This window comes from Ailuropoda melanoleuca, chromosome 3, assembly GCF_002007445.2.
Source record: "Ailuropoda melanoleuca isolate Jingjing chromosome 3, ASM200744v2, whole genome shotgun sequence".
In the NCBI taxonomy this organism is placed as follows: Eukaryota; Metazoa; Chordata; class Mammalia; order Carnivora; family Ursidae; genus Ailuropoda; species Ailuropoda melanoleuca.
This window is the reverse complement of record NC_048220.1, coordinates 10589963-10608803: the sequence shown is the minus strand read 5'-3', so window position 1 is coordinate 10608803 and position 18841 is coordinate 10589963. Positions and strand designations below refer to the sequence as shown.

The 18841-nt window shown below is 44.5% G+C and overlaps 1 long non-coding RNA gene across 1 annotated transcript; it reads right to left on the bottom strand.

Moving 5' to 3' along the window:
- Window positions 1-10167: 10167 nt before the first annotated feature.
- On the bottom strand, window positions 10168-17491 carry LOC117801454. Its single transcript, XR_004623981.1, has 4 exons — window positions 17286-17491; window positions 13345-13668; window positions 12728-12815; window positions 10168-11035 (listed from the first exon to the last, which is right to left on the bottom strand). It is a non-coding gene; the product is annotated as an uncharacterized LOC117801454 (long non-coding RNA).
- Between the last annotated feature and the right edge of the window lie 1350 nt (window positions 17492-18841).

Below are 18841 nucleotides of genomic sequence, written 5' to 3'. Positions count from 1 at the left end.
AGTGCGCCTGCGCGGGAATCCCTTGGAACTGTGGGAAATGTAGTCCAGGGTGCTTCCAGCGGCTAGGAGAGTCTCCTCAAGAGGTTTGACTTCAAAGGGCCACTTTAGCTGCTAGAAATGATGGAATCCTCTAGGACCTGTGTGGTAAATGGCTGACATGGCATCCATTCTCCCATCGTTTTGTCATTCATTCAACAAAGAGTTTTCTGGACTTAGACGCTAGCCTAGAGAAACAGGAGGCAGCCCCTATCCTTAGCTTTCAGACATAGCCCCGAAGGAAAAAAGGCACTACCAATGGTAAAGATTTCTTAGAATGTAATGCCTGAATCTCGTGCATGAAAATCATCCAAGAACTGTCAAAAATATAGAGTCCTGAACCTTCACACTGACCTCCCAAAGTAGAATCTACGGGGACCATAAGGGAAAAAAAAAAAAAAAAAAGTTTTAAACAAGTGCTTCTAAATGATCTTTGCTTTTGAATATTGAGAAAGGTCATATGTTGTAATTCATTCATTTAACATTTATTAAGCATCTATGGGTGGTAGGCACAAGTTTCCAGGTGAATAAGTTCCTCCAGAGCTATTCAAAGTTATGAAAGGTAAGCCTTTCTTAAAAATGCAGTATGATTAAACATATGATAAATCTGCACAGGTCTGCTAATAGTGATGTGGAGAACAAAGGGAAAAGAAATGTAGAAAAATGAAAACTCCTTACAACATGCAGCCCATTGACAAATACTGGAGGCAGCCAGAGTGACCTTGCTCAAGGAACTCAACTGCCTTAGTGTTAGTATTTGGATAGAAGCGATTGCACTGCAGGGTATTTACCCAAAGGATACAAAAATACACCCTGGAAGGAGTATATGTGCCCTGATGTTTACAGCAGTATTGTCAACAATAGCCAAACTATGGAAAGAATCCAAATGCCCATCTACTGTTAAATGGATAAAGAAAATGTGATATATATATATATATATATATATATACACACACACATATATAGTAGATATCTATATCATATATATATTTCATACATATATGTGTATATATACATACACACAATGGAATAGGCCTCAGCCATCAAAAAGAATAAAATCTTGCCATTTGCAACAATGTGATTGGAGCTAGAGTGTATTATGCTAAGTGAAGTAAGTCAGAGAAAGACAAATACCGTATAATTTCACTCATATGTGAAATTTAACAAAATGGATGAACATTTGGGAGGGGGAGAGAGAGAGAGAGAGGGAAACAAATCCTGAGAGACTCAAGGATAGAAAACAAACAGGGTAGATGGTACGAGGTGGGTGGGGGATGGGCTAGATGGGGGATGGGCATTAAGGAGGGGACTTGTTAGGAAGAGCACTGGGTGTTGTGTGTAAATGATGAGCCACAGAACTCTATTCCTAAAACCAATATTAAACTGTATGTCAACTAACTAGAATTTAAATTTCAAAAATAAAAATATAAAAACAAAAATAAAAATACTTGGCTAGAGGCAAAAAGCAACCTTAGCTTGACATTAACCCAACCTCCAGAATCCTGTAAGTCTTCTTTAACATATAAAAATGCCTTTGGAAACTTCCTTTATCTATACTCCCACCCCCAAAATATATGTGAGCAATCATCCTTCCAACATATTGCCCACTGATATATATCTGAATGGTCTCACGAACCTTATCTTAACAACAGCTAGCCCCTCAAGGTCCTGGAAGACTTGCTTCCAACTTCCTCAGACACTTACGCTCTCCCTAACCCCTACTATCTAAAAGGTATATAATCAGTCACTCCTCACAATCCCAGTGCAGCTCTTTCTGCCCATGGGTTCTGCCCCTGTTGTAGAGGCCACATTTAGGCCAACAGGCTTGAGTGATGGAATGCAGAAAAGACCATAGTAACCACCTGGCTAAATACGGACAGGCCCCTCGGGAGACCCATCTCAAAATACCCATAGGCCCTAACTAACCAACAGGCTATTTACAACTAGGCACGGTTCCCCCCAAAAAAGGGAAGATTCCTCCATCTGTTGCCATACCTCCTCGCCTTCCCCCTTTAAAAACAGCTCCCACCCACTACCTTCTTGGAGACAGCCGCTCCCTTGCAGTGTATTGGATAAACTTCTATTGCCTTTGTTCTGCCTCGGGTGAATACTTTCACCACTGCACCAATGGCCTCCACCAGTTCGTCGCCCCACATTTGGGGGCCCCCATCCGATCAAGAGACACCCCACTTTGACATCACACCTGTGCTTTAATAAAACCACGTTTTGCACTGAAAACATCTCAAGAATTCTTTCTTGATAGCTTGCTCCCAGACCCATATCCAAAACATCACATCAAGAGTGCCCAAAAAAAGGGCCCCTAGCCCTGCTGGGGACAAAGGAAAATGTCCAGAGGAGATGACCCACGAAGAACCTTAGGAAGTGAGCTCTGCAAATAAAGAACATTACAGGCAATGCAAACACTAGCTAGATGGGGCTGAGGGGTGGGGGAGGGGTAAAGCCGCAGAAATAACCAGCCGGTCAGATCACGTTTAGATGTTTTAATTGAGTGCTTCAAACGGTTTTAAGCAAGATTACTCCAGACTACACATTAACATCGCGGAGAGTTCCCTCTGCCCTATTATTGAGGATCGATCAGAAGTGAACAAGGAGAGCAAAAACCTACTGGGAAAAATTATGGAGCCTCCAGTAAAGCAGAGGAAATGTTGGACAGGGAAAACCCGGAGATATTTTTGGAAATGGAGTCAGGTTTTTATGATTTAATTGAATGTGAATGTGAGGGGGTAACGACGGAAATAATAACCCCCGTTATTTGTGGCTTGCGATTCTGAGCACGATTTGGGGCAAACTGCCTCTGGGAAGCTTAGCGACGCAATGGCTGGAGTTGTGTACAGACATCTGGAGCATCCAGTTTGGTTTCATGGCCCAGGCTGTGCAGGAGAGTTTCCTCTGTAACTCCAGCCCAAACCTCCAAAGGCCAGTCCTTTCTTTCACAGAACGCTCACCTCTAAACCAGCATCTTGCTCTCTTAGACATTTGTCCAAGACCTATGACGTTGGACCCCTGGATTCTGGTGTTCCCTGTAACCCTGGAAGGCCAGCCCGGGAGCTCTGGGCCCGAAAACTAAAAAACCGCGTGTTAGGAAAGAAGTCACTTGCGGCGCTTTGGGCGGAACCTCGCCCCGCCCCAGCGCCGCCTCCAACCAATGGGGACGCGCCGCCCGGAGGCGGGGCTCACCTCTGTGTCGCCCACACGGGCTGGTGCCGCCCACCCTCCGCTCTTGCCAGAGGCTCCTCCACGCGCTTCTCGGACCAGACCAACCTCCAACTTCTTTGCGGATAGCTCACGAGGAAGGCCTGGCCTTGGTCTGCAGGCATTTCGAGTAGGCTCTGATCAGGATGTAAAAAAGTGAGCCTGGGGCTGGACCCAATGGCAATCCTAGGTGCAAGAGTGAGCCTGTGTGACAACTCAGCGACTATTGGTCTCCACGTCCCTGCTCCCTTCCCACGAAGGATGGAATTAGGGCGACTGAGCACAGCCAAAATTCCTCAGACTCGATCCCACAAGGAAGCCTAAAGAGAGGTGCGTTGGCTCCTTCACCAAGCCTCCAGTGGCTTCAGGGCCAAATCCCCACGGCGGAACATCGTTTCCATCTTGTGTTGTAATCTTTCTCGTTTAATCCAAATAACCCTGTTCTTCTGTTTTAAAAAAAAAAAGTACAAGGCAAAAACAAAGGCTAGGTTCACGATTCCTACTTTTAGAATGCAGGTGCAAAATCAGCCCAGTTGTAACTGAGGGTGAAGTGCTTTCAACCCAAGGCTTGCAACAGCAGCGGGAAGGAAGGGTTTCTCACCCGCTGAGGGGCAGCCAGTCCAACAGGTCCAAGACTCACAACTGGAGTTGGCCTGTCCCAGACCAGGGGCAAGGGGCATCGGGCTTGAGTAAATGCTAGCGCTTGGTAGAGTGAGTCCCCAAATAAATATGTCCTGAATATGGGAGGTGGTGCAGATTTAGGACACAAATCTTAGAAGTAGAGCAATGTGTGTAAGTTAATACACTGCAGGAGTGCTGCTATGTTAAGATTGTTCTCTAGTGGTCTTACCTTGCTCTCAAGTCCTCTTTCTTGTGGGAGGGAAGGCAAAAAAGGACATTTAAACTTGCCAGTTAAGGGTAACTTGGTCTATTTTGGGGAAACGCGATCTTTCAAGATTCTTCCCTCCTCCTTCTTGCCTAAATGTCACCTTAAAATAGAGGAAAGGTTTGACAGAGGCCGGGGGTGGACCTTAAAGCCATCCTGGCCTCTGCTTTCCTTCTAGCTACTGACAAAAGGGCATGGGTTTCAATATTCCTAGAATCTGCTGTGTGTTCTTTCTCACCCTGAACTATTTTAGCAACTTCTATATAAGTCTAGATTTATAAACATATATAGGCAAATAAAAAATTATTCAAATAGAATTTTAAAACAAGCTAAAAATATATATGTATATATCTCTTCCATGCCAGCCAGGAGCCAAAACAGACAGGAGTAGGACCTTCGGCTCCCCCATCCCATAAACCAAGGCCATTGCCATTCTGCCACAGTTAGTTACCCTTTGCTCATTCAAGGTCACTTGTACTGGCATTGACTTCTCAGAGTCAGAATTATCCTTTTCATGGCCTCATTTCTTCAAGCTCAGGCCCAGGAAGGGAACAGGGGGGCTGGGTCCCTGAAGAAACCATGCTAAGCACACTCCCTCTTAGCTACCTTCCTCATTTTTTTCCATCCTCTCCCCAGTGAGAATTCTACGTCATTTTTCCTGCTGGTCAGAACTCCTCCTAAGTTTGTCCCCTTTGCTCCCACCGTATGGATGTCTCTTTTCTAAGGGGTTACTCTTCTAAGGGAGACACTGAGCTTTATGGCTTAGTCCTGCTGCTCTATGGAGAGTGGGGAGAGCACAGAGGGATACAACAGGGCAGTGAAAGGGGATTCTTTTTGCTGCCAGAGTGAAGCCACTTCCTATTGTTGGAGAATACCTTTAACAGCAATGAACAAGCAGACATCTCTAGGCCTTCTTACATATGGCCCCACTTCATACATATCCCCCAAAGAAGGAGGAATGGCTCACCTGATTGAATGGCCAAAGACACATACATTGAACCACATTTACTACTGAGTGAGGATACCAGGCTGTAAAGGCTGGTAACCAAGCCCCATGTCTCTTTCACTCCCTGCACCGGCACAGAGGGCTTTCCTCTGCTTCCTCTCCTCTATCCCATGGATCAGCAAGCCAGGCAAGACTGCTTCTCAGCTGGGCAGAGGCTCAGCCACCTCCTTCCTGTCCTTTTTTCCCCAATACAGCAGCTTCGTCTCCACGATCACCTGAGCCACGGAGTGGCCAACCTAGACCTGCCTGGCCTTGGGCACTAGGACAAACATATGCTGTTTCTTCATCTGTTTTCTTTTCTTTTATCCTGTGGCATACCTCTTCTAACCCTGTGCTTCCAGAGCTCGGGCTGTGAAATAGGGAGAAGTCCACACTGAACCCCAACACCTGAGCCCAGGGTGGTGAAAGATAAGAATCACCACCCGGGGGCACCTGGGTGGCTCAGCGGTTAAGCGTCTGCCTTCGGCTCAGGGCATGATCCCGGCGTTATGGGATCGAGCCCCACATCAGGCTCCTCTGCTATGAGCCTGCTTCTTCCTCTCCCTCTCCCTCCGTGTGTTCCCTCTCTCGCTGGCTGTCTCTATCTCTGTTGAATAAATAAATAAAATCTTAAAAAAAAAAAAAAGAATCACCACCCGGAACTAAAAGATGACAAGGAATGGTGAAGACATCGGTATTCACCATGGCTAGTTTGACACTGTGCGGGTGTAGGCTGATTTAGGGCAGTTGGAGAGCACAGCTGAGTTGGGGAATCAGCACAGGCTTTCCAGGAGCTCAGACTGCCTGAGTCAGAATCAAATCTTGGATGGGGATAGACGTTTCTTTCCTGAGTCATGTGGAGCTCTCTGGGGGAACCCTAGAGCTGCTGTCCTTTGCATGAATTTCAGACCCACGGCTAGTAGCAGGAACGGAGCCCTTCCGACCTGGCTTTTTCTCAAGCTCAGCTTAGCCAGTAGAAAGCCAATGGATTTTTTTTGGTTACTTGTTTTCTCCGTTAGCTGGTTTCTCAGCCTTGGGTAGATGACCCAAGTTAAACTTGATGCAGTAAGAAGGTATTTTCAGGAAAGAAAGGTTTAGGCTGTTTTGGAGTAGGAAAGTTTCTGTGAGCCTGCCCTCCCTGGACCTCGAAAGCACCATCTCTACAGAGCAGCTGCAGAAAGCCAAGGTCTGTGGAAACACATCTGACCTTTTTACAGAAGATCTCCCCCCCCACCACCCCCACGTTCAGGGTCACAGGTCCTGGCTAACTTGCCCAGTATGACTGATAAGCTGACAAGCTCAGACAAGAAGCTTCTCTCCTTTCTCTGTTCCCCAGATAATCCTAAATCAACGGGCTGGCAACTGCAGTATCAGTCTGGAATTGTGCTGTGATCTGGAAATGTTATTTTTGCCTGTGATAACTGCTGGTGGTATTTTTATAAATATCATGGGAGTGTGGCGGCTGCTACCCTGACCTTACGTATCCTGTGCTCTTTTGGAAGAGTGAAGACACAGGAGTGAACAGCAGTTGGCTCAGTCTTACTCTGCCGTCTTGGAGGAGTTTATGTCCATTCTAGGGTAAGATGCTTAAGTTACGGGGAAAGCTCTTAGTGGTGGCCAGCCTATGAAACTTAGAAGCATGGGTGGCTCAGCTGGTTAAGTGTCTGCCTTTGGCTCGGGTCATGATCCCAGGATCCTGGTATTGAGCCCCGCATCGGGGTCCCTCCTCAGTGGGGAGTCTGCTTCTCCCTCTCCCTCTGCCTGCTGCTGCCCCTGCTTATGTGCTCCCTTTGCTTGTGCATGTGTTCTCTGTCAAATAAATAAAATCTTTAAAAAAAAAAAAGTTAAAAGCATGTATTAAAAGGAGGACCATGTTTTCCATTTTAACCATGTCTCTTGTGCACAGAGAACCCTATGCAGGAGTTAAGATTTGAATATTCATACGTTCCACCTTTATTTATTAATACTCGTGCACTGCGAGTCAGGCATTGTTCTTTGCACTAAGGACCAAACATACAAGGTCCCTAGATTTACTGGGCTTCCATTCTAGAGAAGAGAGATGATAAGCCTACAAATTAAAGAACGATTCCAAATGATTACAAGTGCTAAGGAAAAAAATTAGCCATTTATCAGGGTCCATTATGTTCTAGGCACTTTCTTAGTGTTTTATAAATATTAGCTCATTTGGTCTCATAACAATCTATAAAGGAAAGGCTGTCATTATCCTTGTTTTCAGATGAGGAACCTAAAATCACAAAAACAGTAAATAACCTAGCATGTAGTGGAGGGAGGAGTCAGACCCCCCCCCACCGCCATCCCCGGGTATCTCTCTGTTGCTCTAACAAGGTAGTGGGATTCGGAAGAGACTGCAAGCGGAGACAGGAGGGAGGTACTGATTTAGAGAGGGTATACCTAGGAAAGGTTTGTGAAGAGGTGAGTTTGCAGCTGCATCGTGAACAGTGAGAAGAACCCATCAGACAAGCATTGGGACAGAGGTTTCAGAACAGAAGGAATAGCGTATACAGAGCCCTGTGGGAGAAAACACCCTTACACCACCTGGAACGGTGAGGAGATCAGAGATAGACAAGGACCAGATTGTGTCTAGTCTTGTAAGCCACGGTTGGGAGTATAGATTTTATTCTAAGTATAATGGGAAGCCCTTGAAAAGCAGGGAAATGAAATGATCTGATGTGCAAACTACATTATAAGTATATAAATGGTCGGGGAAAAGCCCAGAAGGAACATACCAGCAGATAACTCGTCAGTTCTCACTGTGGGTTGGGGACCACGGCAGTGATCAAGGAGATTGGCTTTACCTGTTTTTCACATGAAAATGTGCCCGTGTTGTTATATAAGTGAATAATTTTTATAAACAATTCAAGCTCCATACAGTCCCATGTGTTGCAGCTTAAAACCCACTTGACTGCAAGCAGAGACGTCATGCTAAAGAAATCACAGTATTTGTGCAGCTTGTGAAGCCTGTTTTAGAGACACCTGGATTCAGGACGTGTATCTCCCTTAGAGAAAACACAAGCAGGCGTGTGTATTGCTCAGGGAACAAATCTTCGCAGGGAAAAGCTGAGAATACCGAGAAGGGGCATGTTAAGTGAGGCTGCATTGTGTGGACTAAGACCTCCCCTGGTTTCCTCCAGTGGGAAGCAGCCACTAATCCAGGGCATTGTAGAAAGGTTGAAAACCATTTTCAGTATATGGTGAGCTACTGCCATTTCTGTCTTTCTTTACAGAACGAATTTGATGAAATGTGCTCTGGGAGTAAACCTGGCTTATCTTGCACACCTGCTCTTTTGACACTTGAGCCCCTTGGGGTTTAGCGCCCACGTGCATAGCTTGCTGCTTTCAATCTTCTGGCTTCCCCCGTACAACCCGCATTCATCACACGGTGTATTTCTGCTGCCTTGCTGTTCACATCGACTCCCTCCATTCCACTTGGAGCCCTCAGGAACACGTGTGCCGTCTGTCCACTGCCTCCTCGTTATTAATGCTCTCACTTCCAGGGACTTTTTCTATCCAAACCACTGCTGGCATTTTTCTCCCACGGTCACATCCTGGACATGTTCATCGCCTCTTACCACTTCTGAAAATATGTCCAAACATGCCAGCTTTCCAGCTCAAGGGCTACCACTGTGGAATTCTTCCCTATCATCATGACCCCCAGTGCATGACTCCCATGGCTTTCTCGATGCCTACAGCTTCTCCTTGTCTTCCTTTCTGTCTTGCTTAGTCTCTGTGGTTCATCATTAAAATCCACAGCCTTGTTTCTTGTCCTCCTACCACATACTCCCACAAAACTTTCAGGTTTTCCAGTTTTAAATGTTTTCTAGTTTTATTATCATTTCTTTTTTGATACAGGTGTTATTTACAGGTATAGTTCCTTTTTTTTAAGATTTTTATTTATTTGACAGAGAGAGACACAGCGAGCGAGAGAGGGAACACAAGCAGGGGGAGTGGGAGAGGGAGAAGCAGGCTTCCCACTGAGCAGGGAGCCTGATGCGGGGCTCAATCCCAGGACCCTGGGATCATGACCTGAGCCGAAGGAGCCTAAGACAGATGCTTAAGGACTGAGCCACCTAGGCGCCCCTAGAGGTATAGTTCTTAACACCCAACATAAGGGATTGCCTAGGAATCTTTTTGTTGTTGATTTTGAGTTTATTGCATTATTATCAGAGAACACACTCTGATTTCAATCCTTTTAGATATACTGGGGTTGCCTTTAGGACCCACCATGTGGTCAATTTTAGTGAAGATTCTATGTGTATTTAAGAATGTGTATCTTGCAGTTTGGAGCTCACGGTTCTGTATATGGCCTTGAGGTCAAGTTTGCAGATAATGTTATTCAAGTCTTGTTTATCCTTACTGACATTTTGCCTGGTTGTTCTATCAGTTACTGAGAAAAATATGTATCAAATATCTCACTATGATTGTGGACAAGAGGAAGGCCTAACTATTTTTCATGGAGTAGTGGAGGATACAGAAGATTTAAAGGAAGGTTCTGGAAAGACTGATCACTTGAAAGTGACACTTGACTTTTTATCCCATCTCCTCTCCTTCTATCTAAATTATTTAACTACCCTAATCTCCTCCTGAAAGATACCATTTAAGTGTCTAGTAAATCATAAGTGCCAGCACAAATTATTTTTCTTCATTTTATGAGAAGGGATTGATATTTTAATCTAGAACCATGCAGTGATTCTAACTTTATACTCATATTTAACTGTGCATGGCATTCCTGGTATGAACTATGCATCCTCTCCTTCTCGGTACTGAAGAATCTCTTTGACATTCACCTGTGCGAGGCAGCTTAAGAGGCATATGAGCTATCCACTCTACATAACAAATTACTATGAAACCTAGACACTTTAAAATCATAAACATTTACTTATCTCAGTGTTTGTGGGTTAGAATTCTGGGCATGGTATAGCCGGTTATCTCGAGCTCAAAGTCTCTCAAAATGTCTCTCATCAAGGTGTCCACTGTGGCTGTGGTCATCTCAAGGCCCCTGTGGGGAGGGATCCACTGTGAGCTCACTCCTATAGCCATTGGTGGACTTTGCTGACTATTGGGTGGAGAAATCAGTTCTCCGCAACATGGGCGTCTCCATAAGTCTATCCCCAACATGGCAGCTGGCTTTCCTCATAGTGAGCAAATGACAGAGCAAGAGAAGACACCCAAGAGAGAAGCCATGTTTATAAATAAATAAAGCCATATCTATTTAAAAATAAGAAGACTTTTAGAGCAGTTGTGGGGTTCCAACAACAGTGAGCATAAAGGACACAGAGTCTTCACATACCCTCTACCTCTGTCCACACACAACCTCCCACACTGTTGATATCCCTCCCCAGAGCGGTACACTGTTACAATTGATAACCCTACATTGACACGTCATTATCAGCCAAAGTCCCTAGTTTCCATTAGATGTCACTCTTGGTTTTATACATTTTATTGGTTTTGACCAATGTATAATGGCAAGGTAGTATCATACAAAATAGTTTTACTGCCTTAAGGATCCTCTGTGCTCGTTTTATTCATCCCTCCCTCTCTCTAATGCCTGGAAACCACTGATCTTTTTACTGACTCTGTCATCTTGTCTTTTCCAGGACGTCCTATAGTAGAAATCATGCAGTATGTAGACTTTCCAGATGGCCTTCTTTCACTTAGGGACATGCATTTATGTTTCTTCCGTGTCTTTTCCTGGTTTGAGAGCTCACTTCCTTCTAGCGGTGCATAAGATTCCATTGTTGGATGTACCACTTATCCATTCACCTACTGAAGGACATCTTGGTTGCTTCCAGGTTTGGGTAAACCATTGTCTTTTTGAAACCTCATCTTGGAAGTAGCATCCCATTACTTCTGTGGCATTCAATGCCCTGGAAGCAGGTCACGAAGTCCAGCACACACTCAAAGGGGAAAGATCACACAAAGGTATGAATACCAAGAGGGGAGGATCATAGAAACCATGGAGGCTGTCTTCCACTCCAAGGGGAGACAAATGTTTACAGCTACCTTGCCGATGCCCAAGCAGCCAGGCCAGTTACAGAACGCCCTTAATAGGATCTGTGCCTGAAAAGACTCTTGTGTTGATGTAACTTCACATGCCAACATACCAAAGACTAATAGCAACACAGTGAATGCACCTGGCTCGACTGAGAACGATCTGACAGCAACGCACATCACTTTAACATCTGCTGCCCTCTCATTTTCCTCGAAAAACAAAATCTACTTCTGGCGTATTTTCTTGGACAGCTGCCCATCCTGTTCAGGTTTTCAAAAAAGGAATTCCCCAGTTAAAGTGTGCCATTTGTTCCACTCCTGTCTGTGCTGCAGAGTGGGGTATATATCATAGCAGGTAAAAAACCCATAAATAAAATAATTCCAGTATCGCCACGTATTATTATATCACTTATATCATGTCACACATATAAAATATCATTGGAATGTTTATATGGACTCAGCACGTACAATTTTATTCTTTGTTGCCAAAATTTCTAGTATTGACCCTCAGCTGAAATGTAAGGGTGAAAATCCGGTGCTTTTCTTTCCTGCTCAGCTCCTAAACTCCTCTAGGAACCCAACATTTGGTGGAAAAACTGTGAAGCCATCTCTTGGTGGAAACAGGGGATTGACACGCTTATTTACAACTTTTAAAAGTGGAATTCCTTGACTCGCTGAAAAAAGTTTCCACAGGCAGTAGACCCCCTGCCCTTTGCTTTACTGGATTGTTACGTCCAACCTGAGTATGTCCTCACGTTAAACAGCTCGGTGATTTCTGCCTTGGAGGGGGTCTACTGTCGTTTGAAAGCAATGGCACCACATCACCACAAGAGGGAGCACAGAGCCAAGGAAGCGTCTCATTCATTGTGTTTAAGGCTAAGCTCTGCCGTTCTGTTTCTATTTCCCCCATAGTCTTTCCCCTTCTAATAACCCCGAGACCTTCTTCTGGACAAAGGCAGGGCCAATATCTGCAGATCTCTGTAAAGACGAGGCAAATATCGCCCGGAGCCGCTTATTTCTCTTGCTTCTGACTTTGCCAAAGAACGCCCTCCAGGACTGATTCGCATAGAGGTGGGTTCCTGTATGGATCTGGAATGCCCCCTCCAGTGCTTGTCTCCGCTCTCCGATTTGCCACCAGGGCCCAAAGGCCTAGTTTATGAGAGTACTTGCTATGGTCAGTGATTCAAGTAGTCCTTGAATTAATTTATCATGGCAAATGTAATTGGTAGTACAGAGGCCAATGAGTAACTTTCATAGTCCTGCAGTAAGCATTCAGTGAGCAAGAGAAAGGTCAGATTTAAAGCCTGGGAAACACACCTCCCTTGGAATGACATAAATAGAAATCCCCAATTATGATCCGCAATCATTCATGAGTCCTTTGTGCCTGGGGAAGTTCTAAAACTCTGGGCCCCATTAATGGTGATGGCACATGGTATCTAATGACCATACAGGGTGTTTGGGGATTTTTTTTTTTTCATTATTAGGCCAGGCTGGAAAAAGAATAATGAATAGAGCTGAGTAAGATAGTTTTCCCTCAAATGAGTTAGTCAGACGCTGCAGGCAGGATGTCAGGCAAAAATAGAGGGAGGAGTGAATACCTTAGAGCTGTGACAGGAGAAATATGAATCCTTGAGTCCTGGCTGATGCTTACTGATACACACGGAGTCAGCAGAACAGGTTTCCAAGCTACGATCCAAAACAACAACAACAAAAATTGAAAATAAATTTCCAAACGTCCGCCACAAGAATTCATTCTTTCACTGGATATTGTTATGATAACTCTTCTCCAAAGAGTTCCAGGTGCACTAAATAAGAACGTAAGCTTAGACACTGTCAGAGGCAAATCCTCTGGTAGTGGGGGGAGAAAAGATGAGAGATGGCAAAGACAATAACCAAGGAGCCTTAGAAACTGGAGATGACTCCAGATGCCTGAAGAAAGAGCAAGGGCTTGATCTTTTGGCATGAAAACATTTAACTGAAGGACGAAGAAGAATACAGCCAAGGCCCTGGACTATAGCGATCTCGAAAGCCCGGGGGGACCTTATTGCAACTTGGAGGACACGTCAGATCTTGGAGTCCTCCAGCAGGTTTCAAATCCAGAGCCTGTCATGATGTAATTCCCCAAACTCCTCTCCCTGACACCCTTCTGCCATGAACACAGGTCCCTCGAACACAACGCTCATTTATTACAGAGAAATCGGTGCCTCCAACTCACCACAAGCTTGTATTCCAGCCATCGTGTCAGAGCTCCTGCCCAGCTTTAGATCTGCTCAAATCAATATGATTTCACAATGAGGGCCCCAAAGCCCAGGAACTTCTTAGAAGGAGACTGACCGTGTATCCTCAGACTGAGAAGTCACTACGTGGAGGTCTAGCTCAGAAATCTCAGAAAACAAAACAAAACAAAAACACGAAAAAACGCATGGAATCCTGGAGGCTTGTCATTATCCATCCGTGCAATTAGGGGAGTATGAAGCTTTGATTGGTCAGAAGTGGGTCACATGCCACCTTCGGGGCTGGGGGGTGAAATGAGCTCCACCTGCATGGAGATAGGAGAAAAAGTAGATTCCCAGTTAATGTTGGAAGCTGTTAGAAAGAGAATAAATGAATTCTGGGCAGCCCAGAAATAACACATGTCCACCTCAACCATCTTTCAGCCCTCCTCTCTCCATAGCCAAATGGGCATGGGCCCATTTGGCTTCCAGGGAACACTGGATGTCTGAAGACCGTGCAACTGGAACTGTTGGCATTGTGCAATAGGGTGGCCCTGACTATGGGCACATGGGTCATTGCTATGTGATGAGGACCATTAATAGCTATTTCAGTATCTGCTCATATCTTTTGTTAATTTCTATGGTCACCAAGTTACACACACACCCACACACTCACACACACGCACACACGTATCAGGGAAAGAAGCCAAGCTAATGACAACATCTGACAGCAACAACAAAGACCTCCGAAAATAACCCATCACAGTAATTGGGGAAACTTCAAGGATTGCCAGTGTGGTGGAAAGTTTTCATTCCCACTGTTTTAAATTCATCTTAGAACAAGGCACGTAATCTATACAAAATGCACATTAATGACTTGCTTCAAGTAAACATCTCTATTGCCCCCTTTCAGCACTACAGTTGCAAAAAGTTGCTTAAAGAACAGATACTTTTTACCCGCATCTGGTTCCCATATTAACCACATGTAATCAAATCAATGATTGAGTCTTATTAGGAAGGAGTGATTGTCCTTCCACAAAGAGACATCTTTTCCAAATTTTCAGAGCAACAAGGAGATAAAACAATTTTTCCCAGCAAAGACATCCTTTTTCCTCAGAGTGATTCAATTCTGCCCCCACCATCTGTAACTTGCCACTGGAAAATCTCACTCTCAGCCTTTTGGGTGCTCCTGAGGACACTGACTCCTGGGAACTAGGTCTCCTGATGCTCTCAGACCTGCAGTGAGCAAATATGGGCTGGGGAGCCAAAGGGTCAAGACTCCCATCCGCGGGACTTGACGGTGCCCACACAGGGGGCCATGTGTACAAGGGCTCTGGGGTCAGGCAGGCTGGAGTATCTTCCCAGCTCCTTAACTTACCAGCTGTGGGTATGCCTGGGTGGCTCAGTCGATTAAGCTTCTGCCTTTGGCTCAGGTCATGATCTCGTGGTCCTGGGATCGAGTCCTACATTGGGCTCTCTACTCAGCGGGGACTTTGCTTCTCCCTCTGCCTCTCCCCTTGCTTATGCTCTCTTGATCACTCTCTCACTCTCTCTCTCTCTCAAATAAATAAATAAATAAAACATTAAAAAAAAAAACCCACACTTGCCAGGTGTGTGTCTTTGAACCATTCTTTCTTTCTGAGCCTAAATTTTCTCCCCTATAAAATGACAATAGAATTTCTTACCTTCTCAACTTGTGTTGGAAAACAAGTTTAGCCAGGCCCTTAGTACTGAATTAGTTTGGAGTGAGCTTTTTGATTTGTGTTGGGTTTTTTCCCCCTTTTGTTTTTAAGTGCCCGGGGGGATAAAGCTTGGCCTGAACGCTTGCTTCCATCAGGAGAAGGACTATCATTGACACCTTGTAGCAGCCTTAAACTGAGCAAGGGGAACATCAGGTAACCTGGTCCTTCATCAAAAATAAGAAAAAACCAGTACAAAGGTTTCCTTTGGGCTACCAACTTGAAAGAGCTAGCAAACAAACCTTAGGCAGTCTAAAGAATGTTTAACATACCTAATATCCTAGAGAGTTGGTGCTTCTAGCTTACTTTTTATTTTTTTCTCAACAATTAGTTTTTTATTAGTACCACTTTTAGAACTTAATTATTTGGTCTTGGTGACTCGTTCATGAAAACACTGTTTTTTACAGTTAACACTTTTCACTTTTTTTTCTTTTAATGGCTGTATTGGTGCATAATTTATGTAACTAAAAAATTCACCTGTTTTAAGTGTGCAGTGCAATGACTTCTAGTACATTTACAGAGTTATGCAATTATTATTTTTGTTTGTTTAATAGTGAGAGTTCATTTCTGATTGACCCAGTTCTCTGCAATGATGTTTGGAGTTGCATAAAAAACAAGAAGCTGAGCAGCATATTAGAATATTCAGCAAATTTTGGGCGCCTGGGTGGCGCAGTCGTTAAGCGTCTGCCTTCAGCTCAGGGCGTGATCCCGGCGCTCCCGGATCGAGCCCCACGTCAGGCTTCTCCGCTATGAGCCTGCTTCTTCCTCTCCCACTCCCCCTGCTTGTGTTCCCTCTCTCGCTGGCTGTCTCTCTCTCTAATAAATAAATAAATCTTTAAAAAAAAAAAAAAGAATACTCAGCAAATTTGACTACATGTGTATTTACAGCTACTAATCTTTTTTAAAATATTTAATATCATTGCTTATCACTCGTTACACAATTCTGCCTTTCATGTCTCAGATTACACGAGAATCCTACATCGTCGTTTTACATTTTTCTTACGTGTCATGCCGAACGGCAAAATTCTGAATTTTCTTGACTTTATTTTTATTTTTTATGCCTTTTAAAGCTTTTATTTTAATTTCAGTTCGTTAACACAAAGTGTTATATTAGTTTCAAGTGTACAATATAGGAATTCAACACTCCCATAATCACCCAGTGCTCACCACAAATGCACTCCTTAATCCCAATCACCTGTTTCACCCATCCTCCCACCCCTGCCCTCTGGTAACCGGCAGTGTGTTCTCCAAAGTTAAGAGTCTGTTTCTTGATTTATCTCTCTATATCTTCCCCCCACCTTGGCTCGTGTGCTTTGTTTCTTAAAGTCCACAAGTGAGTGAAATCATATGGTGTTTGTCTTTCTCTGACAGACTTCGCTTAGCATAATACTCTCTAGCTCCACCCATGTTCCAGCAAATGGCAAGATTCTTTAGTTTACATTACTTTGACTCTTAATTTTGGCTCAAGGATTTAATATGATCCATCTCACAGTCCAAAAAGGAGAGATTCAGAGCATTATTCACAGTCATAGCTTCTATTTGTCCAGGATGTACTAGACATCCTGTTCTGAGTGCTTTATGCGCCTTTAAATGATCAGAAGTAGGATATACCCACTTTACAGATGAGAAAGCGGTGGCTCCAAGCAATGAAACCACTTTCCCAAGCTTCAAATACAAAGCTTGTTTTCTTCCCCTGAGGACACTTTACAGCTACCCCAATACTTTAAATAAACGATCACAAGTGCTTACAAATAATAAACCTTAATTTGAATCAATACATTCTCATGATTCTTCAGGACAGACTTGAATTCTGCGTTCTAGACAGTTTGTGTCCACGGATCACGCCACGTCCCCACTAGTCTTTCTGGACAAGGTTTCCTGGAACTAGCGGTTTCTTAGGTCCCCTCCCCCTTCTCTATTCCGCAGGGAACGCAAAACCAGCCTAGCAATCACCTGCATCGATCAGAACCGTTTCAGTGATAACGACAGGAACTTGGCTCAAACTGGCTTCAGCAAAAGGTACTGGCTCTTGACTCTAAGAAGACCAAGGGAAGGCTGACTGCAGACGTGGCTCAAAGCGTCACCTCAGATGGTAGCATTAGGACTCACTTTCTCTCTCCTCCTGGAAACACACCGGCTGCCAGAAGCGCCAGACTCAAAACCTCACGGTTTCAAGTCCAGGGGAAGAAGGAGCGGTTCTTTACCTGTTTCTCCAGTGAAAGTTCTAGGGTGATCTAGAGTTGAGCGTGATCCTACGGCTCTATTAAGTATTCGTCCCTGAAATAATGGCTGACTCAACGGGGATGAAATGCTCTGATTGGCCAGACCCAGGTCACGTGCACAATTGTCATTAGAGTTCTCGTCAGCACCTGGATAGAGAGTGCGGGACAGGTGGTTCTCCTAAAGAAAAAACAAGATATTATGTGGGGTTTTTTGTTTGTTTGTGTTTCTAAAGATTTTATTAATTTATTCGTGAGAGACAAAGGCAGAGGGAGAAGCAGGCTCCCCAATGAGCCGGAAGCCCGATTTGGGACTCGATTTTAGAACCCTGGGATCAGGGCCTGAGCCAAAGACAGAGGCTTAACCAACTGAGCCACCCAGGCGCCCTAAGACACCATTACCAATAGAATAAGAATGAATGCCAGACAGCAAATATAAATGACCACAACATAATAGGTCCTAAAGCCCTATTAGCCTAGGGATTCTCGATTACATACATCCTGCAGTCCAGGCACATGGAAAGGCAGGAAGACGGAACATTAGAAATGAAGATAATTCCTGAAATGCAGATAACGACTGCCAACATATGGACAGAGGTCCTATGTTCTGGCTACGTATGGATTCAATCAGTTAATATAAAGCACCTTTCACGCAAAAATTAAGTTATGCCAGAGTCGATACCTGTGTTTCCATAGCAATGTAACAAGTGTCAATCATCCCTCTTCCCCTACGCTCACTTGGTCATGACCTTGGAAATTCCAGGGCTCAAAACAAAGAAGCCATAAGAGAGACTAAAGGAGCCACAGGCAAGCAGGCCCCCCAAATACTCAGTTTATCCTAAAGAGCTAACAGAGGAGAAAATCTCTACTCAGATGGTGTCCATATGGTTTACTTACTATGTACATAGAGTTTATGTCAAACCCGTAGCCAGAGACAAGGGTGATGCGGGAGGAACCGACCAATCACCTTTCTTGGAGCTGGAATCCACCAAGAGCATGACCTGAGCTGGGCACTGGGGAATGAGAGGGGCAATTGTTACAGGAGACAGCAGACTGGTAAGATGGAATTTGGTTTCGGTTGGATGAGACTGGTCGCGCAGCCCCGGTACCCTTGGCGGAGTACGTTATTCTATTCCCAAAGTAAAGAGAAAGGGGCAGCCTGAGAGCTAGTGAGTATTTTCACAATGAAGAATATTTAACTCTGAATCTGAGTCTTCCTCAAATAGAAACTGCTCATTTCAAATGCCCCAAGGATTAGGCAGGTCTCCTCAATAAACTCTCTGAGTATTAGATTCCTTCTTTATAAAACATCAAGGATGATGCCCAAGTATATTTCAAATCTCAAATTTAAGAACCAGCATTTTCTTAGAAAAGGCAGCTGTCAACTACACAGGGATTTCAGCCCAGAGAACTGGCCTCAGCTCACACACAGCACCACCCCTGCACCCCCACATCCTCATCCACAGGTGGTGATGATGATGACGATGGTGGTGGTGGTGGCGGCTCCCAGGAATTGATCACTTACCCAAGTGTTTTACATA